Raw genomic sequence first — 24,789 nt, 5'->3', positions numbered from 1 at the left:
TTGACTAGACACAAGCCCACAGCATTCAAGTGAACGAATATGAATGGGAGGTGAAGGACTGTCTCCAGCGCTTTCAGCGGACACACCCACACAGTCCTGCAGCTTGAGGGGGGCCTTTATTTTTCGTGCTTTCAGAGCCTTATTTTTCCTATGGGGATGTATTCATTCAGATTTGGCAGGCTTTTTAAAAGCAATCATCACTGAGGTTTGTCAAATTTACAAGACATTTTTGGCATCTTTGGTGGGTCTTTAACATAATTAAATAGAATGCAAAGAACAGTTTTTCCATCATGATTTCATGTTTTAATTCAACATTATGCTTCTTCTTCTGGTGTTTGTGCCCTGGTCACCAGAGGGCAGTATAATACATACCTGTACATACAGTATACTGTTTGGATGGTTTAAAAAAAAAAAAAAAAAAAAAAAAAAAAAAAAAAAAAAAAAAAAGAAAGAAAAAGTTCGACCTCTAATATTATACATTATATATTATAATATCTATACCTCACAGAATGTGTTTCCAATCTGAGCCACGTCAGCCACAAATTACTACTGAAATAGAGATGGAATTTGGAGCCAACCTGTTTATTTTTCTTGCAGTTTCATCCAAGTATATTGCTACTAGGATCTGATACAGAAACACACAGTGAGTTATGGAGATGATGATTTAATGACAGTGGAGATGATGACATGGGGTCTGACTCAGACTGTCTCCAGTTTCAACAACTCATAAAGACTCACCTCATACCACCGACAAACAACCTGAACTTAAGCTCATGTTAGTTAGTCATCCAGGACCACAAGTGGTGCTGCAGTGGCTTCTGATGCAACAAAATCTCTGTTTTGGCAAAAAAATTACTTTTATTCAAGCCTCAATCATCAACATCATGTTAATGCAAGAACAGGCGGGGTAATGTTTTCCCAGGCATTCTATTTAACTAGTGGATGAAAACAGAATTAGAATGCAGTTGGCCCAACTAGTGGGTAAATTAAATACAGTTTCATCAGCCCTTTGATATAATGTTTTATGTAACTTTGTCAAAAACCCATACTGGGAGGGAGCAGGTAGAGGGAAGTCATTATTGGAACAGTTTCAGTTTTACAGCCCCCATTTGTGGGACAGCCTGCCAATGAACCTCAGAGCCGCAGAGAATGTTATTGTTTTTAAGAACAGGCTCAAGACCTACCTTTTTAATTTAGCTTTTAACTTATTTATAATTTTGATTTATGTTAGACTTAGTTTTTATTTCCTGCTTTTATATTCTTAGATTTGTTATGATTCGTTTATTTCAGGTTTTATATTTTGTATCTTTATTTATTTAAGATAATTTCTTTTAGATCATTTCTCTTTTATTGATTCTACTGTTATATAATATTTTACTACTTTAAATGTTTCCCAGAGGGAGCCCTCTACACTGGGAGCTGCGGTGGGCCATGGTCATGGTTTTGTCTCATGGAGTCCCTGGCTGTTTTGTGTGCGGGTACTTTTTGTGCAACTGCACTTCGGGCTCCAAGCTGGTGGTCAGTGTCCATGACCTATGATTGTGCCTTAGTGCAGATGGCTCCTTGAGATGGTGTTTCCTCACCTGGATACTTTGTGCCCAGCCTTGGGTTTCTTAGGTCATTTAGGTATGGTGTTTTTACGTAGGTATGTGTGTGAGCGTGTATGTATTACAAGTTCTTTTCACCTGTATGTGTGTGGATTTCTGTGCTCGTCTGTGTCCCTGTGGACAAGTGGTTTGGGGGTGTTGATTTTAAGTCATATGAAGCACTATGGGTTGCATTGCATGTATGAAAAGTGCTACATAAGATTGATTGACTGATTGATTGATTCCATCGATGCATTCTCAATACCGCTTATCCTGTTCAGGGTCACAGGGCGCTGGAGCCTATCACAGCTGACTTCCGGCAAAAGGCAGACTACACACTGAACTGGTCGCCAGTCAATCAAAGGGCACATATAGACACAGACAACCACTCACACTCACATTCACACAGTCACTGAGTAGGAACCAGACCCATGCTGAATGCACCACCACACCATCAAATAAAACAAATCTTGGTATATTACAATATATGACAAGTGAAGCTGGAGTTTAAAGAACAACTTAAAAAGAAGACTACTACAGACAACTGCAGCAAATTGGTAAGAAGTGAGGTAGAACAAATATGGAAACTATGGAGCTCCCCAAGATTCTTATGGGACACTATGTGTTTCCACTTAATGCAAGATTGACTTGAATAATGTGCAGGGAACTCACTTACAACATGCTGTAAAATTCCACACTTTACATTTATCTGAATGAATCTGACTCGGTGGGTGCTGTTGTTTTGGTTAGCAACAGACTTCAAATGGGCTCAGCAGTTAAAAGATACGTCTAGGACGTGTGAATTACATGTACTAGTACCACTTGTTTCTTGAAAAGGGTAAGGGCTTAAGTGGATAACACAGTCTATGACTCATGGTCTGCGCCTGGTGTAAAGGCTTCTTTATACTCACTGACGTCACTGCGGCTATCCCGCGCGCAGTTTGCCTTTATACTCGAGCGCAACCCACGCACGCAGTTTTGAAAATGTACTGCAGTCACCTCCAAGCCGGGGGTGTCGCTACGGCTGGTATTGGCTAGGACACCACAGGGTGGAATTTCCTCTGCATTTTTGGACCATTTCCCGTAGCCGTTTTTGCTTTCCTTTCCGTAACAAGGAACAAAGCAACAACAATGGCGACCGTGGAACAGTGTCTGCTAGAACAAATGGACCTAGATGACCAGATGATACGTTTAATTATGCTGCAAAATCAATCAAGAAGGCAGCGGTGGCATGTGGAACCATGGGGAAGGCTGAGGACGTCATCACAGAATGTGACTAAAATGGACCAATCACGAGAGATTATCCCTGCGGCATTCTACGCGCAGCAACAATTTTTGCCGTGTACGCGTCAAGTGACGCAACAGGGGCCACGCGGGCCAATGCGTCGGTCACCTGATGCAATGCGGGCGTTGTCGGCCGCGCGAGCGCGGGAGTATAAAGAGGCCTTAAGGGGGCATGGTAACATGTTCCCATGGGAAACGTTTTAAAACTCAAAACCGAGTTGACGCTGAACATAGCGGCACACCACAGTATTGGCTGGAGGAGTTATCCCTTCGTCGTTAAAAAAATAAAACCCCTTGATAAAATTTCCTCCACGAAAAGTGCCAAGCACTAAACTATTGAATACAGTATACCTATTTCACAGTAGCTTGTGCCATATTGACAGCGGAGACTGTCATGCCATTTGATTTTTCCACCGGCTGATTCCTAATGCATTGACATGGAGTGTATGAGAGGGACGGCCACGATTTAGGGACATACAATTAATTGAGCAGCAGGGATTTTTGCAGGGAAGGATATCACAATAATCAATACGTATCGAATCCCTTTTTTTTTTTTCCCCACAGAGAGTGGAGTGGAGCTACACGTCATGAGGAAAGACATCCTGTTTTTTTTTTTACTTTACATCCCACTTACAATGCAATTGGCTGGCGACCAGTTCAGGGTGTACCCCACCTCTCACCCGAAGGTAGCTGGGATAGGCTCCAGCACGCCCGCGACCCTAGTGAGGAAAAGCGGAACGGACGATGAATGAATGAATGAATCCCACTTACGCTAGGATGACATTATTTACATCCCACCTACATGCTGAGCTCATGTAGAACAGTAACATTCAGAACAATGCTAGTGCTAATGCAACATGAAGCTGGTCCACCAATGTTATACCACGAAAGCATTCTCCTTATTAGAAGCCAATGTATCATCCACATGATTCTGATGGCTGATTACTACATACTGTAGCTTTAACACAACATTCCTATACTTTGGTGACATGTACGGCCCACTCAGCCTGAAGCATGGTGGCGGTATAGCCACACAAGAGCTTGCTCTGACTCCTAGTGAGACACTACAGACATACTTTCCATCTCCTTCAGCATCAGGAGCTCGCCGCAGTTTGTTTTGGAGATGGTTCACGTGCAAGGGCATGTGTTGCGGAACCCAAAAGGTACAGAGCCAGAGAACACAGCCACTGTTCCAGACCTGCCACCACTTACACACACTCTAAAACAACACCTCAGGCCTTCTGTTCTGGCTCAGCAACTTTTATATAAACTACTAAGACAAACTAAGAGGCTCAGGTTAAAATATTTCTTTTTCAGAGACACAAAGAACTGCAGATGTTCTTCTTGGCCCATTTTGAGTTTTGGCTGGAGTGTCATGCTGGACAGCTTTAATGTTGACAGACCTTAACAAATAATTATGCTGACAAAGGCAACGTTCAGGGCCCAACAACGCAACTTGCTGCCAACTAGCGTTGCAGCATATCAACTATCTGCATTTGGTCAACAAAAGGGGAAAGGTAGCGTGCTACGTGTACATATGTTAAGCTATGTTTTAGCACATGGTTGACCAGATGAAAATGTTTAAATTTGGATCTGCATTTAATTTGGTAAATTGAACTAGTGAAAAATATATCAGAGGACAAGATGAATAACAAGCATACAGTATGAGTCACTCGAGAAGCATTTTTTCAACCAACTGTCTCTATCCGAAAAGTATTTTGACACACCAGACACGCTTGTGCTGACGTTGTCACACATCTAATTATCTGATCGCTGGAGGCCATGTCGCTGTGTCAAAGTGCACCCAGACACGCCAATATCCCTCTGGACGGGGTTCTGTACAAAGGGCCCAAGTGGATAAATGCCCAAATTTCTGCGGGTGAAAGAGGCTCGTATGTGTAGAAGTATATTATTTCTTTTGTAACCTGATCTGCACGTCTACCTGATATGCACCTGAAGTACAAACCCAAATCCAATGAAGTTGGGATGTTTTGTAAAATGTAAATAAAAACATAACACATTGATTTGTTAATCCTTCTCAACCTACATTCAATTGAATACACTACAAATACAAGATATATTGAATTTTCAAACTAATACTTTTTTTTTTTTTTTTTTTTCAAAATATTCACTCATTTTTAATTTAATGGCTGCAACACATTCCAAAAAAAGCTGGGTCAGGAGCATGTTTACCAGTGTGCTATAGCAACCTTCCTGTTAACAACACTCAATAAGCGTTTGAGAACTGAGGACGCTAATTGTGGCAGCTTTGTAGGTGGAATGCCATATGATTCTTAATTGATGTACAACTTTATTTGCTCAACAGTCCGGGGCTCCGTTGTCATATTTTGCATTTCATAATGTACTACACATCTTAAATGGGAGACAGTTCTGGACTTCTGGCAGGCCAGTCAAGTACTCTCACTCTTTTACAAAGAAGCCACGCTTTTGCAACACAAATGTGGCTTGGCATTGTATTGCTGAAATAAGCAGGGACGTCCCTGGAAAAGACATTGCTTGGATGGTAGAATATGTTGATCCAAAACCTGTATGTACCTTTCAGCATTAATGGTGCCTTCACAGATGTGCAAGTGACCCATGCCTTGGGCACTAAGTCAGCTGGGACAGGGTCCACCACACCCATGACCCTCAAGAGGATACGCTATACAGAAGACTGATGACTACTTTACACAAACAAGTTAAAGAAATTATTTTGGATAACTAATACTGATGGCGGCATGGTGACAACTGGTTAGCACATCTGCCTCACAGTTCTGAGTACACGGGTTCAAATCCGGCCTCGCCTGTGTGGAGTTTGCATGTTCTCCCCATGTCTGTGTGGGTTTTCTCCTGGTACTCGGGTTTCCTCCCACTCCCAAAAACATGCATGGTAGCTTAATTCAAGACTCTGAATTGCCAGTATGGTGTAAATGTGTCCTGGGACTGGCTGGCGACTAGTTCAGGGTGTACACCACCTCTCACCCAAAGTCAGCTGGGATAGGCTCCAACACATCTGCGAGGATAAGCGGTACGGAAAATGAATGAATGAATAATACTGATGCAATTGTTTGTTTTTCTTCATCTTTTTTGATTGCACACTTCAAAACATTGCAGATTTCCAAGAACAAGTTGGTGGCACAAACCATGTGTACAGATAGTTTGACAAAACCACGACTTCTGAGTGATGGGTTAGCCTGCTAACGATGTTCTATTCAGTAAAAACTGGTGATTCTTTAATATTGAACCAAGATTTCTGTTGATGATTAAGTTTTTATAAATGCGCCAGTAAGCACAGTCCAAAACAGTCCTGATTCCCAGCTGCACAACCTGCCCCTAGTTCTCCACACGGGCCGAAATACATCAACTCAGACAAAAAGAGAGAGAAAAAGGGAGAAGGCTTGGCTGGAGCAGAGAGGAAAAACACGGAGAGGGGGAAAAAATAAAAAATAAAAAAAAATGAGACAGAATTTTCCATGGGGCAAGAACAGCCAGAACGCCACTCCATCTGTCTGGAATTAGATTCAGTCATGAAAAGCCAACTGAACTCTCAGCATGTTCTTGCCCACCGCCGACAAGTTGAGACAAGGTCACACTCAACAGCGATGGTCAATGTTCAGTGAAGTGGGACCACAGTGAAGCCCACAATCTTAATATAAACAAGTCTTGTTATTTGACTGCGTGGCAGGATGAGTGGAATGTCTTCTGGACCAACACAGTGATAACACCACTTACCTTTAGCCCCTGGATGGCTACGGTTTGGCCTTACCTGGTGTAAAACATGAACCCCACAAACTTAAAGAAAGTGAAAACTTCACTTTCAAAATGACTATGTACACACAAAATGACAATCATTTTAACTGCGTGGTTTGCTGATAAACTTCAATCAACAGAGAAGAGAGAAAAGGACATCATCTGGATACTCCATTAATGCTGTGCTTGGGTGGATGTGCACACACAAACAGGGCTGAGTCATTGCATTGTCCCGGCAGATTCCTGTTTCAACAATCAACACCAGAAAAATGCAAAAAAATGACTTAAAGTGCAAGAAGGCTCCCATATGCCAGTTCGAAAAGGCAAAAAACTGCAGATGTTATGCCAAAAACGTGTAAAGTAAAAAAAAAAAAAAAAAAGTGTGGTCTCACGTGTGCTGTATAAAATAACTACCGGTATTGCATTATCTTGTGTCCCGCTGATGCTGAAACCTTGCGTTAACATTTTGAAATAAAATTTTGCCGCCACATGGAATCCCACCCAAAAAAAGGCCTTATGAAAACAGAGGTACATGTAATGACGGTTCTACTTGGGGCAGGTTTGGCCCTTAGTTTCTTCAGAGGTAGAAAATTAACTTCTGGAGATGAATCATAACAGTTAGTCAGTCAACAACAGATAAACTGACATCCACTGGGGATGCTTTGTGAGAATGCTTAGTGAGAAGCGTTCACCATTATGCTTCAAAAGCTGACTTTTAAAAACTACATTTCTTCTGTTTTTCCATCAACACGTCAATTCCTGAATACAGTAGAACCTTCAAGGTTGAATTTTGCCTATAGGAAATGTGGAAAATAGAAATAGTTTCCAGGATCAAATTGTCACTATTAAAGGCATGATGTGAATGTATGTGTTGTTTTTAATGAATCCCACTTTAACCTTAACTCTTAATGAACCAACTATAAAAATAAATTAGGCACTGTAATACGCCAAAGCCTTTTAAAGCTTTTATGACAAATACATAATGCAAAGGGGATCACACTCCTCAGTCTCCCCGGTAAGGTCTATTCAGGGGTTCTGGAGAGAAGGGTCCGTCTGGAAGTCGATTCTAAGATTCAGAAGGAGCAGTGTGGTTTTCGTCCTGGCCGTGGGACTGTGGACCAGAGCTACACCCTCACAAATGTCCTTGAGGGTGCATGCAAGTTCACCCAACCAGTCTACATGTGTTTTGTGGACTTGGAGAACGCGTTTGATTGTGTCCCTCTGGAAGTACTGTGGAGGGTGCTCCGGGAATACAGGGTACCGGATCCCCTAGTAAGGGCTGTTCAGTCCCTGTACGACCGGTGTCTGAGTTTGGTCCACATTGCCGGCAATAAGTCAATACATTTCGAGTGAGACTTGGACTCCACCAAGGCTGCCCTTTTTCACGGATTCTGTTCATTACCTTTTATGGACAGAATTTCTCAGCACAGCAGAGGTGTTGAGAGGGTCCGATTTGGTGGCCTCAGCATTGAGTCTCTGCTTTTTGCAGATGTGGTTCTGATGGCTTCATCAAGCCGTGACCTTCAACTCTCACTATAACGGTTTACAGCAGAGTGTGAAGCTCCTGGGATGAAAAGCAGCACCTCCAAATCTGAGGCCATGGTCTTCAGTTGGAAAAGGGTGGAGTGCCTTTTCTGGGTCAGGGAGGAGATCCTGGCCCAAGAGGAGTTCAAGTATCAGAGGGTCTTGTTCAGGAGTGAGAGAAGAATGGAGCAGGAGATTGACAAGCGCCAAAGAAAAAGTGAAACACAAGCCGAGTTAATCCTTTGATGCTCTCTGAACTGAGCTCTTCTGAGGCGACACTGACACCGGTTCAGACGCCAAGGTTTTGTGTGACTTTAGACTTTTAAAAATTTTGTATGTTAACCCCGTGATGCATTATTTATTTGGAATTTTGTCTGTGTTATTAAAATCAAGTTTTCTTGACTTTATCAAAAAGAACATCCGTAAAAAACAAAATAAAGGCTTGGAAAGCAGCATCCCTCCATACTTAATATCTGTTCTTCCTTCACACCCTCTCCTTCAGCCTCACCCCTGGGATGAAGAGGAATTTCCTGAGAGGAGGAGGAATGACTTTTCCACACGGGAGAGACGTGGACGGATGGCGACCTGCTTTAACCTATTACGACCACCGGAGGAGCCGTACTGACATGACAGTAGTGGTACAGACATGAACCGCTGTCCCTGAATGCAGGGCTGCCACATTGGTCATGGGACTGTGAGAGCAGATGTTTGATTCCAAAAGCAGGCGTCAAACTGCTTTGAACGTCAACCGTTGAGCTTGCAGGATTGGAAAAGTCAAAATACATACATATATCACCAAGCTTTATCCCTAATTAAGTCTATAAAAAGGTATAAGAAGGTAAATTGTATTCCTGCCAACACTGTCCGGGAGCATTTTATTTATTCAATTGCAGACGGGTGAGGCCTGTACCTGTATTAACTTAGCTTTAGAATAATAATAAAATCTTTTTTTTTTTTTTTTAAGAGACTGGACAGTAGCTCCGCAGAACATAAACATGGGTGCACACAACCATCTACATAGAACGTAAGATTTTTAATACGGCGTAGGGAACTAGTTTACAACATACAGTAAGACTCCACATATTCATTCATTTGAGACTTTACATACTTTGCTAAGTACTACTGTTTTAGTTAGCAACTGAGTTCACATGGGCTAACCAATTCACTCTTTCAGGGCTCCAGAATGCGAATAAATTGGTCACACATGCGTCCTAATTTCTGAATGGTGCGCCTACAAAAAATAAATAAGAGGGCACACCCATACGCCCAGCCATTTGAAGAAAAAAAAAAACTTTGAAAGCAAACACACATAAAACCCATCGTGGTCTCTGAACCAATCAGAGATAGTGACTGGCCGTGTGTGTGTGCGTTAACGTACCCGAAGCTATGTTTTCCAAGAGCTAGGATGTAGCTGTACAATTACGGAAAGTTGAGTGGCACGCATGGAATTAGTTCCAAAGCCTAATGCCACTGTGACGATGTGGGAACATTTTGGATTCAAGCCAGATGAACGCGGCGGTCCTGCTAACACCAACGAGCTGGTATTTTGTATGTATGCATGACGTCGCAACAAAAACAAACTAACATAAACCTCAAAGTGACAAAATCAATTTAAAACACAACCATCACACCAAATTTCATCAACTATATAGTACTCACGCACACACATGTATACAGTATATTTATCTATTATTTCACATTGTAACTGTAATTACTTAATTAGAAATAATCCAAATCATATATGCAGTGTTGGGGAGTAACAAATTACATGTAATGAGATTTTGTAACTGAATTACAAAATTTAAGTAATTGCAATCTGTCATAATACTAGGAGAAAGTATATAATTAAATTACAGTTGCTTTTGGAAGTTTCAATCATTACAATTTTTGTTACAATTGAAAAATTGCCACAAAAGCTCGAATTGATCGAATAGTTCTTTTCTTCCGCCTTCTAAAGCCGACGCTTATGATTGGCTCGCTCTGGTCATGTGCCATTCTGCCGCTTTGTGATTGGGTTTCTCTCATCATGTGCCATACAGTCACGCTACTCAATCGGCTTCATAATGGTACGCCACTAGGGAGTCTGCTGGACAATATCGCCAGTCATGGGTTGGAAATACTCGATACAGACAAAAGATAATGGCCCGAACATACTAGTGCAGTGCAAAGAGGGTTTGCTGGCAGTGAATGTACTGCCAACAGTGAAACATCCATCCATCCATCCATCCAGTTTCTGAGCCGCTTGTCCTCACTAGGGTTGCGGGCGTGCTGGAGCTATCATCACGAAGGCCAAGAGGCGGGGTACACCCTGGACTGGTTGCCAGCCAATCCCAGGGCACATACAAACAAACCACCATTCACACTCACATTCCCACCTACGGGCAATTTTTAGAATCGTCAATGAACCTACCATGCATGTTTTTGGGATGTGGGAGGAAACCGGAGTGCCCTGAGAAAACCCATGCAGGCACGGGGAGAACATGCAAACGCCACACAGGCGGGACCGGGGATTGAACCCCGGTCCTCAGAACGGTGAGGCAGACGCTCTAACCAGTCATCCACCGTGCCACCAACAGCGAAACAGTCAATGTCAAATCTGAGGACACATTTACAGTTACCTCGCCTACTTGGCTAACTGCAAGCACTCACATACATTAAAATGAGTGCCAAGCTTCCGTGTATTAAAAAAAGGAAAAATGTGTAGTGGTCATCACCGATGCTCGAGAGAGGATGTTTATCACGGATTGCTTGAGGTATGTTCACGTACTTTTAATATGATATGGCTCGCAATCAGGCAACAAAACGTTCTGTAGCCTAGCAAGCTAGTGCTAGCACTAACGGTTGTACGTAAACATGCCAGCGTTCTGTCGTATCATGCTCATGCCACATCGTAGGTATGGTTTACCTCGGAGGGCTGTTGTGACTGAACTAGGGATGGGCGAGTACCGATATAGGTGTCGCATCGGGCCTATACCGGCCTCATTTCAAGGTAGAGGGTACTTGCGAAGGCTGCCGATACCAGCCACAGATACTTAAGGCAAATAAAATATAAAAATAATCTGACATAAAGTCCTAGTTGGCACTACACTGTGACCTTTGACACATCAGTGAATCATAATGTGGGTCAGAAAGAAAGATTTTTGTTCACAATTATCAGTCATTGTGTGAATTTAAATTTTATATACCAAAAGTACTAGTCGTATTGGTATCGTGAGTACCTAGGAGTGAATACTTGTACTGGTATCAGTCCGACAACAAGTGGTGTTGAACATCCTTACCATGAACCCATATAAATGTATGATCCCCAAATATTATTGCAAAGTTACAACAAATTAACAGATAACTAGTTTTGAAATCAGAAGTCAGTAAAAAATATTTTATAAATTTTCAGTAATACTTTTTTTCAATTCATTTTAAAGGGGGATTGGTAAAAAAAAAAAAAAAAAAAAAGAAAAAAAATAAATGCTTGGTATTTTAGCAAGAGACGGGAAGTCGACTCATATGATTTGCTTTCGAGGGCCACATGAAATGATGCGGCGGGCCGGATATAGCCCCCGGGCAATGAGTTTGACACCTGTGCTCTAACGTTTCGGTGTGTGTGAAGTAATTTAATTACAATAAAGTAATTTCATTACACTAAGTTAGCACCCATTATTTCTGTTATGTTGTAAGGTTGGTTTGACCTGACTGAAAACTTAAACTTACGTCAGTGGCCAATCCTTGAATGCCCCCTAGAGGTCATTAATGTTTTACCTTTTGTCTAAAATGCTAGAGAATACTTTTGAAGATACTCAGTACACAAGTATATACAGTAAATGAACAAGTCACTTAAATAGACACATTGCTCCATCTTGTGATCGGATGGGTGATCGTTTTTTTTTAAACTTGCTGATCGGCCCCAAAAATCCTGATCGTGTAAAGCCGAGTATAGTGTGTGGTCATCTGTTAGCTTTGTGTTTTTCTGTTGGGCAGTTCGAAAGTGCTTTAATTTAATTTGCATTGACTGTTGAAAGTCTTGAGTGTGAAACTTTATAGATATTGTTAAGACAATGAAAAGTGTTACAGTAAGCATACTCTGCAACTGTTGGAACAGTAAAAAAAGTTAGTGAAGGTCAATCTTGTGGAGTCTTTTATTATATTGTCTTTCTGTAGTCCTTAAGCACTGCTGAAAGATTTTAACACTATCAAGTTGTAAAATACAAAAATGGTTAACAGTTGAGAGCAGAGCATTTGTTCAAAATTAAGAAAAAGTAATCAAAATGTAATCAAATGTAATTAGTTACGTATATTACTTGGAAAAAGTCATTGAAATATTTACACTATTATTACATTTTCAACATGGTAACTTGTAATTGTAACAAATTACATTTTCAAAGTAATCTACCCAACACAGTCTATATGTTGTCAGTTTCTGTGTTTGGCAAGCTATCCATTGATCGCAGTTGTATTTGAAAATGGGAAAAAGATTAAGTTATGAAAGTCTGAAATTTTGATTCAACAAAAAAGGTCACACCTAAAATCTCGACCCCCAAGAACTTGACCATAAATTTATGCATTTTCACTGGTTTTAAAGAGTCATATATTTCTTAATATTTCCCATAGGGAAATTATATTTATATTTCTTGGAATTGTCTTTAAAGGGTCTGTCTTATAATGCAAATCTCGTGTAAATGAATTAAACTTTAAAAATGTATGTACAATCATACCTACAATGGGTACCGTAAGTATTCAGACCCCCTTAAATTTTTCACTTATATTGCAGCCATTTGCTATAATCATTTAAGTTCATTTTTTTCCTCATTAATGTACACACAGCACCCCATATTGACAGAAAAAAAACAGAATTGTTGAAATTTTTGCAGATTTGTTAAAAAAGAAAAACTGAAATATCACACAGCCATAAGTATTCAGACCCTTTGCTGTGACACTCCTATATTTAACTCAGCTGCTGTCCATTTCTTGTGATCATCCTTGAGATGGTTCTACACCTTCATTGGAATCCCCCTGTGTTTGATTATACTGATTTGACTTGATTAGAAAAGCCACACACCTGTCTATAGAATACCTTACAGCTCACGGTGCATGTCAGAGCAAATGAGAATCATGAGGTCAAAGGAACTGCCTGAAGAGCTCAGAATTGTGGCAAGCCACAGATGTGGCCAAGGTTACAAAAACATTCTGCTGCACTTCTGGTTCCTAAGAGCACAGTGGCTTCCATAATCCTTAAATGGAAGACGTTTGGGACGACCAGAACCCTTCCTAGAGCTGGCCGTCTGGCCAAACTGAGCAATCGGGGGAGAAGAGCCTTGGTGAGAGAGGTAAAGAACAACTCAAAGATCACTGTGGCTGAGCTCCAGAGATACCGTCGGGAGATGGGAGAAAGTTCTAGAAAGTCAACCATCACTGCAGCCCTCCACCAGTCGGGCCTTTATGGCAGAGTGGCCCGACGGAAGCCTCTCCTCAGTGCAAGACAGATGAAAGCCTGCATGGAGTTTGCTAAAAAACACCTGAAGCACTCCAAGATGGTGAGAAATAAGATTCTCTAGTCTGATGAAACCAAGATAGAACTTTTTGGTCTTAATTCTAAGCGGTATGTGTGGAGAAAACCAGGCACTGCTCATCACTGTCCAATACAGTCCCAACAGTGAAGCATGGTGGTGGCAGCATCATGCTGTGGGGGTGTTTTTCAGCTGCAGGGACAGGACGACTGGTTGCAATCGAAGGAAAGATGAATGCGCCCAAGTACAGGGATATCCTGGACGAAAACCTTCTCAGAGTGCTCAGGACCTCAGACTGGGCCGAAGGTTCACCTTCCAACAAGACAATGACCCTAAGCACACAGCTAAAATAATGAAGGAGTGGCTTCAGAATATAGAATAGATATAGAATATTTAATATAAAGGGCAATTTTTGTGAACAGAGCCTGACTCTGTCTTTTTATTTTTCATTTATCATAGATATTATTGTTCTGCATTTCAATGTCAATGTTCAATATTCTTGAGAATTAAGTAACTTGCTCTTAAAAAAGATATAGTTTAACTATTATGCTAAAAAATAATTATATCAATAGCATAAAAAACAGCAACATCAACAATACTATCGTTTATTGTTATCATTTCTGGGGAAACATACCGAACCTAAAAAATGTGTTATCATTACAGGGTTAGTGGCCCAGGCCAATCAGATTTAGTGTAGCTGCGGATGATAAGATGAAAATAATACTACTTCATGTAAAATGTTAATTTAAGGCCTGATTCGTCTGAAAGTACTAACCAAAGCTCTGGCATGGAGCTTTTCAAGTTACCAGTCTTGTGGAATTGTAAAGGACTTTGTTGATCAGATTGTTAGTTAATCATTTACCAGCCAATACTGCCTGAAAAGAGAGGCAGCTATTTATCATTTTTAAAGTAACTCGGTAAGACTACAGTGCTGAATGCGATGCAGTTCGGGTGCACCTAACATTCATGCTGGTGCTGTCTTTAATGTGCATGAGAACATCTACGCACCGAGGTAATGAATTCCCACCTACGTTTTTCCCTATTGTGAAAGGGAGGTGTCTATTTGTCTTGTGTGGATGACACATTCAACGTCATCTATTACAGGGAGTGGAACAATTTGAGGAAATACGGTACGTTAAAAAATGAAAGACCGACTTAGAATAACAGCCCTAAATTTGATCAGCACCAAAGCATGACTTCACAGATATACACACTTTGGCATAATTTACTACTACTACTAATAATAAATAATTTATAAATAAACAATAAAAATAAATAATTTACTCACCATAATTTGCCAATAAATTCTTTAAAAGACTGTGATTTTCTGGATTTTTCCCCCTCATTTTGTCTCTCATAGTTGAGGTATACCTATGATGAAAATTACAGGCCTCTCATCTTTTTAAGGGGAGAACTTGCACAATTGGTGGCTGACTAAATACTTTTTTGCCCCACTGTACTTTATAGGAATAAAACCTTTCGTTTTTATTAACGCTTAGACCTACTAAGCTACTATTTTAATGTTAGTCATCGTGGTGGTACGTGGAGAGCTTAGTATTTTTTAGGTGGTACAAGGTGGGGCGTGCATAGAACAGGTTCTAAGTTTGTTCATAGGACTGAAATTTAGAGTACAAAAAGAATCTGTATTTATCAAATGAACGGACACCTGTCGTACACACACCAGTAAGTAATGTGTGTCAATACATCCCACCTGTTCCAAACTGCCACGCTCGTGAATGAGCGAATGAGGTCAGACGTGCGTCTGACCTCATTTGCAATGGGAGAAAACACCTCCAACTGACCATATATGGCAGCAGCAATCCCTTAAAGAATGTGCGGACGGATTACTTCCTTCTCCAACATTATGGCAAAAGGGGTAGAGAAAAGCCATATCTCCGAGACTGACAATGAAGTACTTGTCTGAGAAGTGGAAACAAACCCAAAAATACTGTTTGGAACAATTAGGGGAGGTGCTACCAACAAAAGAAAAAACAATGACGTGGTGAATGTTACAGCTGCTGTTAATTCAGTTGGATCAGAGGAAAAAAAACAGTTTCGGAAATACTCAAGGTTTGAAATCAAATTCAATACCAAAGAGGTGTCACTGCCCACAGACGTGAATGATCTTTAATTAACTAGAGGAGAAGTTATATAGATACCTGTATTGCAAGCATTAATGGGGACACATACAGCACTATGTGCAGCCAGCCATCCTCAAGCTTAGAGGCAGGCGCACACCCACAGAGGTATTCTGGAGAATGAATAAATCCTCAGGCATACAGAAAATGTTGACAGACAAGTTCAGTCACATAAATTTGTTGGTATATCAAAATACATTCATGGGGGGGGGCAGAAGGACGGACCAGCACAGAGTTAGGGGGGCATTGGCACACACCCTGCCTCCCCCTAAAACAACCACTGATGTACAACCCCAATTCCAATGAAGTTGGGATGTTGTGTTAAACATAAATAAAAACAGAATACAATGATTTGCAAATCATGTTCAACATATATTTGATTGAATACACTACAAAGACAATATTTTTAATGTTCAAACTGATAAACTTTGTTTTTAGCAAATAATCATTAACTTAGAATTTTATGGCTGCAACACATTCCCAAAAAGCTGGGACAGGTGGCAAAAAAGGCTGAGAAAGTTGAGGAATGCTCATCAAAAACCTGTTTGGAACATCCCACAGGTGAACAGGCTAATTGGGAACAGGTGGGTGCCATGGTTGGGTATAAAAGGAGCTTCCCTGAATTGCTCAGTCATTCACAAGCAAAGATGGGGTGAGGTTCACTTCTTTGTGAACAAGTGCGTGAGAAAATAGTCGAACAGTTTAAGGACAATCTTCCTCAATGTTCAATTGCAAGGAATTTAAGGATTTCATCATCTACGGTCCATCAAAAGGTTCAGAGATTCTGGAGAAATAACTGCATGTAAGCGGCGAGGCCGAAAACCAACATTGAATGCCCATGATCTTCAATCCCTCAGGCGGCACTGCATCAAAAACCGACATCAATGTGTAAAGAATATCACCACATGGGCTCAGGAACACTTCAGAAAACCAATGTCAGTAAATACAGTTCGGCGCTACATCCGTAAGTGCAACTTGAAACTCTACTATGCAAAGCAAAAGCAATTTATCAACAACACCCAGAAACGCCGCCGGCTTCTCTGTGCCCGAGCTCATCTAAGATGGACTGAGGCAAAGTGGAAAAGTGTTCTGTGGTCCGACGAGTCCATATTTCAAATTGTGTTTGGAAATCGTGGTCGTCGTGTCCTCCGGGCCAAAGAGGAAAAGAACCATCCGGACTGTTATGGACGCAAAGTTCAAAAGCCAGCATCTGTGATGTTATGGGGCTGTCTTAGTGCCAATGGCATGGGTAACTTACACATCTGTGAAGGCACCATTCATGCTGAAAGGTACATGCAGGTTTTGGAGAAACATATGCTGCCATCCAAGCAACGTCTTTTTCATGGACGCCCCTGCTTATTTCAGGAAGACAATGCCAAACCACATTCTGCACGTGTTACAACAGTGTGGCTTCGTAGTCAGAGTGTGGGTACTAGACTGGCCTGCCTGCAGTCCAGACCATTGAAAATGTGTGGCGCATTATGAAGTGTAAAATACGACAAACGAGACCCCGGACTGTTGAACAGCTGAAGATGTACATCAAGCAAGAATGGGAAAGAATTCCACCTACAAAGCTTCAACAATTAGTGTCCTCAGTTCCCAAACGTTTATTGAATGTTGTTAAAAGAAAAGGTGATGTTACACAGTGGTAAACTTGACCCTGTACCAGCTTTTTTGGAATGTGTTGCAGCCATTAAATTCTAAGTTAATGATTATTTTCTAAAAACAATAGAGTTTATCAGTTTGAACATTAAATATCTTGTATTCAATTAAATATAGGTTGAACATGATTTCCAAATCATTGTATTCTGTTTTTATTTATATTTAACAGAACGTCCCAACTTTATTGGAATTGGGGTTGTACATGCACACTCTCCGTAACTTCCACTAACAACGCAGGCTAAGCTTAGCTCCTCCCCAATATACTCTCAGGTTGTGTCACTTCAGCAAGTTATTTAAAAAAAATAAAAAATAAAAACATTTCGGCGGTGTGGGACAGACAACAGACCCGAGACAGACAACACGTAATGCCTGGATCAGATGACAAGACAAATTTGGTCTTTCACAAATGGACTATGTGAGACTACTACAATAAAATCTTGTATTCCGATACCCCCGCGCCCCGTCTTTTACGATCACTGGGCTTTATCTTGTCAAATCAAACGTGACCTGATACACTCATTACCAACAACAATGGATCGCACCGTGTGTACTAAAAGAACAAAATGGGGAAAAACGTGTGCTGGTGGTCACCAGTGCTCGGCAGAGGACTTTTATTCAAGGATTGCTTGAGGTATGTTCACGTACTTTTAATAGGATACGGCTCACAAGCACGCAACAAAACATTATGTAGCCTAGCAAGCTAGTGCTAGCACTAACAGTTGTACGTAAACATTCCAGCGTTCGGTCGAATCATGCTCTAAGGTTTTGGTGTGTGTGAAGTAATTTAATTACAAAGTAATTTAATTACACTAAGTTAGCACGCATTATTTCTGTCATGTTGTAATGTTGGTTTGACCTGACTGAAAACTTAAACTTATGTCAGTGGCCAATCCTTGAATGCCCCCTAGAGGTCATTAACATTTAACCTTTTATCTAAACTGCCAGAGAATACTTTTGAAGATACTCAGTACGCAGTACATACAGTAAATTAACAAGTCATTTAAATAGACACATTCCTCCATCTTGTGATCGGATCGGTGATCGTGTTTTTTAAACTCGCTGATCAGAGATCAGCTCCAAAAATCCTGATTGTGTAGAGCCTACTGTAAACTCATCGGTGAGAGTTTATATTTTCTGCAGTTGGGAATCCCAGTTTGATTGACTTAATTTCTAATCTGAAATGAAGAATCTCCCCCCCACCCCACTCTCCCTACCACCATTCTAAATGGATAATTTCCTGAAATGAGTCAGTTTTTCCAAGACCCTAGCAGCAAGCCCCGCCAGTCCAGTGACCTCACTGCTTAATTGTCATTTATCACATCTTTGAGATGCTCACTGCCTCGAGAGAAGCAGGCTTGCCGGGCACAGTCGTCGAGGGGGCCTTGGACCTAAAAAAAAGTAGGGCAGCGGGGATTTTTATACTCCAGTTAACTCTTAACACTACTGGGACTGGGTTCTGCCCCACTTTGCCGCAGCACGGGGATTCCTGTCTGGCCGAATTATTACACATCACCTCCGATGGATCCATTTGGAGAAGTCGTGGCCCAGTGTGCACAACTGTACTGCATGAGATGAGAGACATTGCTAATATTTTGAAACTCCCTTGTCAGTAAACCAAAACTGTGCAGTTGTGCACCACTGCAAAGTACAACAACAATAAACAACATTAAATTCATCGAATCAAAACAGAGTATAATCATTGTGAAGGCTCTATTTTTGATCAGCTCTTCCTGAAGTGGCTCTCATTATACTGTGTTCAAAATTATTAGGCATATCCTGTATAATACATGTTTTAGAATTCTCCTGAACTAGTCAACGCAATTTACAGTGACTGAAATCTTCCTGTTAAAGATCTATCATCTTTGTGGAATTTTCTAAACTAGGGCTGCTCCTATCAAATATTTTTATGTGAATGTGCAAATTGTGATATTACTGTGCGCGTACGTGTGTGCGTATGCACAGCCAAAACCTCAACACCTGCAATTTACTGCAAGGTCTTTTCTCAAATTATAAATGTGCTGAAATATCCACATTTGGGCAAACAGTGCCAGACAAATATTACAGTAGATAAAAGCTTTTGTTTTTGTTTATCTAAATGTAAACACGAGTAGCACGCCGTAGCCTTCATGGTAACGACGATCTTCCAAACACGGACGCCACGTGGGCACCACGATCAGCTGGGGTGGCTTATTTAGTGTTAATACCTATGCCCGGGAAGCCCAATAGAAGACGTTGTGTGAGGTCATGTGACTTTCTTGTGTCGTTTGATTGGAACAAACAGCACCCAATGCGGAAGTCAAAGTCGTAGTCTCACGCTCACGGAGTAAAATTCAGAAATTACATGTTTGTGTGGATGGTGGATGTGTGGAATGGATCTAGCTGCCAGCTTTCAAGGAGTACGAAACAGCCTATGATGACAGCGAGACTGAACCCCCCACCCTAAAAAAAAAACCACATCAGATCTATACGATTCACATAAATGGGCTATTTTTAGTTCAAAACGGCGCATTTTGCCGAAAGGCGACTGATTTGCATGTATGATTATTCCAGCCCCCACCCACCCCCAAAAAAGAACAAAAACAAAACATTGTTGCCAGCACCATGCTATGATGAGTGTTTTAAAAATGTATTTCAAAGCTCAATGCAAACATTTTTCATTGTGAGATATGTTAGGGGCCACCAAAATACAGCTTTATGCATAACTGAAGGATCCTACATCGAGTTTCTTGGGAAACTAGAGGAACCAGCAGCTTCAATGGCTACTTGCTGCTCATCAGTGGTCGATCCATTTGTCTGACAGAAACTTTCCTTCTCTTACTCCATAATGTATAAAACAGTAACTTGCTTTATAATGTGGAACAACCTCCTGAAGTAATTTTCATTCAATCACTCACCTGGGAAACTAAAGATCAAATCTGTCCCTCTCAGATAAATATACTGTACATCAGTGATCGAAATAGACACTATAAACTAGGACTGCAGCCATCCAATATTTTTAGAATCGATTATTCTATCATTTATTCCAATGTTTAATTTCCATTACATTTTGTTATGAGTTTTTAGGGCAAATGACAGCGTTAGAAATGTCACAATAACTTTGACACATCGACCTCTCAGAATTCAGGCCGCAATAAGTGGGTATTTTTAACTGAAACTTGTCTCCCAGTGGTAAACTAAATGAGACAGTCCAGGAGAGACGTTGAAAGATAATTCAGTTTTACTGTTTTCCTTTAATTTGAATGTATTTTTTGACCAGATTTTCTATAAGAATTGTTGGTGCTTTGTAATGAGGTTGAAGTGGCCTTTCCAACCATACTCAGCATTTTAACAAACATAAAAATAACTTCTTATTGAAGTGACTTTCCCCAAGTCAAGTAAGCATGTGGTGTTCCCTGTAGATATGAATGAGATGAAAACAATGCCATCAGACAAACAGCATATCTTCAGTGTCAGACGTCACCTCAAACACATTTATACTTATTCTAAGATCGATTCTGTCACATTCACCAATAGATTTACTTGTGCCACCCCACCAGGACACCTGGTCATTACGATTCATTCAAATTTTGCACCTGCTGTAGCTGAACTGTTGGCGTACCTTTCTACTTTACATTACATTTTCACCTCCTTAGTACTCATCTCTGCTGAGCTAACGAGATTAGACATTTTATAACACATCTGATATTAACTGATTGCGGTTACACAGACAAAATGAACACATTTCAGTGTCATAGTCTCTCCATTTCAAACTTTTATCCTCCAGATCACTATCTTCAACACGGCAGACAAATAAATATGGATCAAGTGATCGAAATCTATCTATACAAAAAAAAATAAAAATCAGCAAATATTTCCCCAGAAAAAAAAAACTGAAATGTTTATTTCATTTAAATCCAACATGCATAATGATTTGGAACAGGGTGTTGATTGTGCTGGTTTTACGGTCCATCGCATCGCTTGTGCGACATTTGGATAAATGTACTGGCTGTATTATGATGTCCTCACAGAAACAAGATTAATTAGTCAAAGCGCAGCATAAAATGCTGTCGGTATTATGTCATCTAGCTGCAAACCCGTGTGTTTGTTTCCATCACGTGAGCAGCGTCAATACGTTGGCAGAATAATCTGAATTGATTTTGTTTGGTGCTCTGCTTTGCTGAAAAAGTTATTGGACCCCAAATTTTGCAAACCAATAAAGGCTCTATGCTGAGATCTATGTTGTTATCTTTGTTGTCACGGGATCTAAATTTATTTTGTTGTTTTTCAGTTTGCAGCTACATGCGGTATTTACAAGGTACTGACATGCATTTTAGATCTCTAGACAAGCTTAATGTTTTTATGGGTGTATGTGAGTAGTAATCATGCTACTTTTGGGGGGCTGGGCATGGGAGGGTCCTGAGCCAAGGAAGAAACCATACATATTTGGTACAGATCCAGGAAATTCCTTTCACACTTGTTATCATTGCAAGATAAGGCCTTTTCCCAACACGTTCCCCAATTTCTTAGTAAATAACGCATGAATCTTCATGCCAAAATGTTGACGTGTATGAGGGGTGTACAAATTAATTAAAGGTAGATTGGGCTTTGATGCAGCTTTGGGCTCTATGGATCTACCTTTCACCCAAATACACTGCCCATGACTGCTAATTATGACGTCACACTGAGAGCCTGCATCTATTATAAATCCCACTACAGTTCACATGTGTAAGCCATTTCAATGACAGCTGTTCGGGGATCAAGGGGGGTCGATTCGGGGGAGAGTTATTGGGGGGGGGGGGGGGCACTCCTCCCATATGTGCGTCATGCCTCACGCGTGCCACGCCTTGCTCGTGTCCGCCCCTGCACGCCTGGCTGGCCCGACAGGCTGAAACAGCGAAGCCGAAAGAGGTCGGCTGGAGAGGCGCTGTCAGCCGGTTGCTGCTCCCCATCCGAGCCCAGTGTGCGTGTACCGCAAGGCCTTGCGGCGTTTTGGGAAACGGTGCCTGGTATAACAGCGTGCAAGGGCAGGAAGCAACGTGCATGTTAACGTTTAAATAAATGGGAAAGAAAGAAGGTCTCCTTCCATCACCCCCGTCCCCTCGAGCACTCTTTACCCGTTTTTACATGCAGAATGTGTACACGTAGGACGCGGTGCGGGTATATGCACATGCAGCTACTAATAGGATTAATTAACTTTTTATTTTTCCTCTTTTAACCGACAAATGTTATTTAAAGGAATAGCGTCCATTATGGCCCAGCGTTAGGAGCGCTGTGGGGATTCTAATTTGAGATATATATATATTTTTTTTATTTATTATTTTTTTTAAAAGGAGAGAACAACGAACGAAGACTGACACAGATGCGGTAAGGTGAGCGAGGATTCGGGTACTTACCGCACAGATTTAGGGAGCCAAAGCCTGCGGCCAAGAGCGCTGAGAACTCCAACAGGACAAGGGCCGAGGCTTCGGCCGGTTTAATTCCCGGTTTTGGCGGACTCCTCTCGCCCCAGACGGAGCCCGTTGTCCCCTTTAACTGCCTGCCACACTGACGAGTCTCACCCAAGCCCCGAACGCCGCTAACGCTGCAGGCAAGCTAGCGGTTAAGCTAATTTGAGCGACTTCCGGGTGAGGTTTTCATAGTAAAAGTGTTAGAAAATATATAAATATATATATATATATATATATATATATATATATATATATATATATATAATATATATATATACGCCACAAAGAGATTCAACGGTTTTAAGAGGCTTATGATATTGTTATTGCAAATCCGACAAACGCCGACACTTTCGAAACCGTTTGCAATCACTTCATCTTGAATATCATCCGGTTGCCTGGTTTACACATTCGATTTTGACGTATAATCTTCACCTAATTGATTAAAGGAATGTACGCCATTCTTTTATCAGAGACCAGCTTTAGTCCATATACTTGTTTTCTGAAGACCACTATTTCCTACCTGCATGGTAGGTTAATTGAAGACTCTACACTGTCCGGGGGTGTGAACGTGAGTGCGAATGGTTGTTTGTTCCTGTGCCCTACGACTGGCTGGCGACCACTTAAGGGTGCACCCCGCCTCTCGCCCAGAGTCCACTGTGATAGGCTCCAGCACGACCGTGACCCGAGTGAGGATAAAAGCGGTATGGAAAATGGATAGATGGCTGGCATTAGTTCCTATGCCGGCAAAGGATTTTATTTTGAAGCTGAAATTGCCAAATTCCGATGTTCTGACCGTGGCTTTCACGCAGCCATGTCTCACCACCGGATCCCGAAAAAAATAAAACATAAAAAAATCAACGGGAACGTGAATCCACTGTTGCGCGCGTTCACGGCTCCCCCGTTTCCTGTCCTCCCCAACACCGAAATCAGCTGTGATGATGGAATTCTATTCTATTCTAATCTTTACCGAAATCCCAACATCGATCCCAGAATTCCCTGATGACTATAACCACTACAACCAATGGATTTTCTTTTGGGTTTGACTGTCCTTTACGGTCCTTTTCATATTAAAGCCTGATCTCTAGTGGTTTAATGTGGTAAGTGCAGTTACAGGACTGCTGCTGGTCCTCTCGAAACATGAAGGACATGCATCCATCCATCCATCCATCCATGCATTTTCTGAGCCGGTTATCCTCACTAGGGTCACGGGAGTGCTGGAGCCTATCCCAGCTATCATCGGGCAGGAGGCGAGGTACACCCAGAACTGGTCGCCAGCCAATCGCAGGGCACATATAAACAAACAACCAGTCGCACTCACATTCACACCTTTGGGCGATTTAGAGTCTTCAATTAACCTACCATGCATGTTTTTGGGAAGTGGGAGGAAACTGGAGTGCCCGGAGAAAACCCACGCAGGCACGGGGAGAACATGCATGTGGTGGGAGTGACTATGTAAATTATAAAAGTCTATAGGAGGTGAGTGTGAGTGAGGGGATACCAAAGCAATTTGCATATTCATGAGTTATTTGTCGCAATAAGTGAGTGGCCCCCACTCAGCGAAAAAGTCCCAGGGTTGTGTGCGTGTGGACACATGCAAGTGAATTGACACCGTTACGCATGCACAATCACTGACACAATCACTGAAGTGTTCCATAATTGATGTGCTTACACCGCAGAGGCTGAGGACCCCACCCAATCAATCGAGAGGCAGGATCGGGCCCAGGCGGAGGGGACACGTGCCACACCGAGTGACCCAGGGCGGTCTGCTGGCGCCACCGAGGTGCCCCGACAACCGGCCACCCGGAGGAGGCCGCAGGGACCCAATGCCATGCCCCTACCCAACCCCACCGCCTCACGTTCCCCCCATGAGTGGTGTGGTGCATTAAAATCTGGAGAAGCCAGTGAGAGGGAGGGGGGGGGG

General features: G+C 41.6%; 1 protein-coding gene across 3 annotated transcripts in view; it reads right to left on the bottom strand.

Annotated features, from left to right (window-relative positions):
* Positions 1-22,974, bottom strand: part of raph1a (Ras association (RalGDS/AF-6) and pleckstrin homology domains 1a) — an 85,336-nt gene extending 62,362 nt beyond the window's left edge. For all 3 annotated transcript variants that reach the window (XM_061793131.1, XM_061793134.1, XM_061793132.1), the window contains exon 1: positions 22,815-22,974. The gene's annotated coding sequence lies outside the window, so the exon portion shown is untranslated. The remainder of the gene's footprint in view (positions 1-22,814) is intronic.
* Between the last annotated feature and the right edge of the window lie 1,815 nt (positions 22,975-24,789).

The sequence above is a fragment of the Phyllopteryx taeniolatus genome, chromosome 12, assembly GCF_024500385.1.
Source record: "Phyllopteryx taeniolatus isolate TA_2022b chromosome 12, UOR_Ptae_1.2, whole genome shotgun sequence".
In the NCBI taxonomy this organism is placed as follows: domain Eukaryota; kingdom Metazoa; phylum Chordata; class Actinopteri; order Syngnathiformes; family Syngnathidae; genus Phyllopteryx; species Phyllopteryx taeniolatus.
Note: the sequence above shows the minus strand (reverse complement) of the source record. Positions and strands in the feature narration are given on the sequence as shown.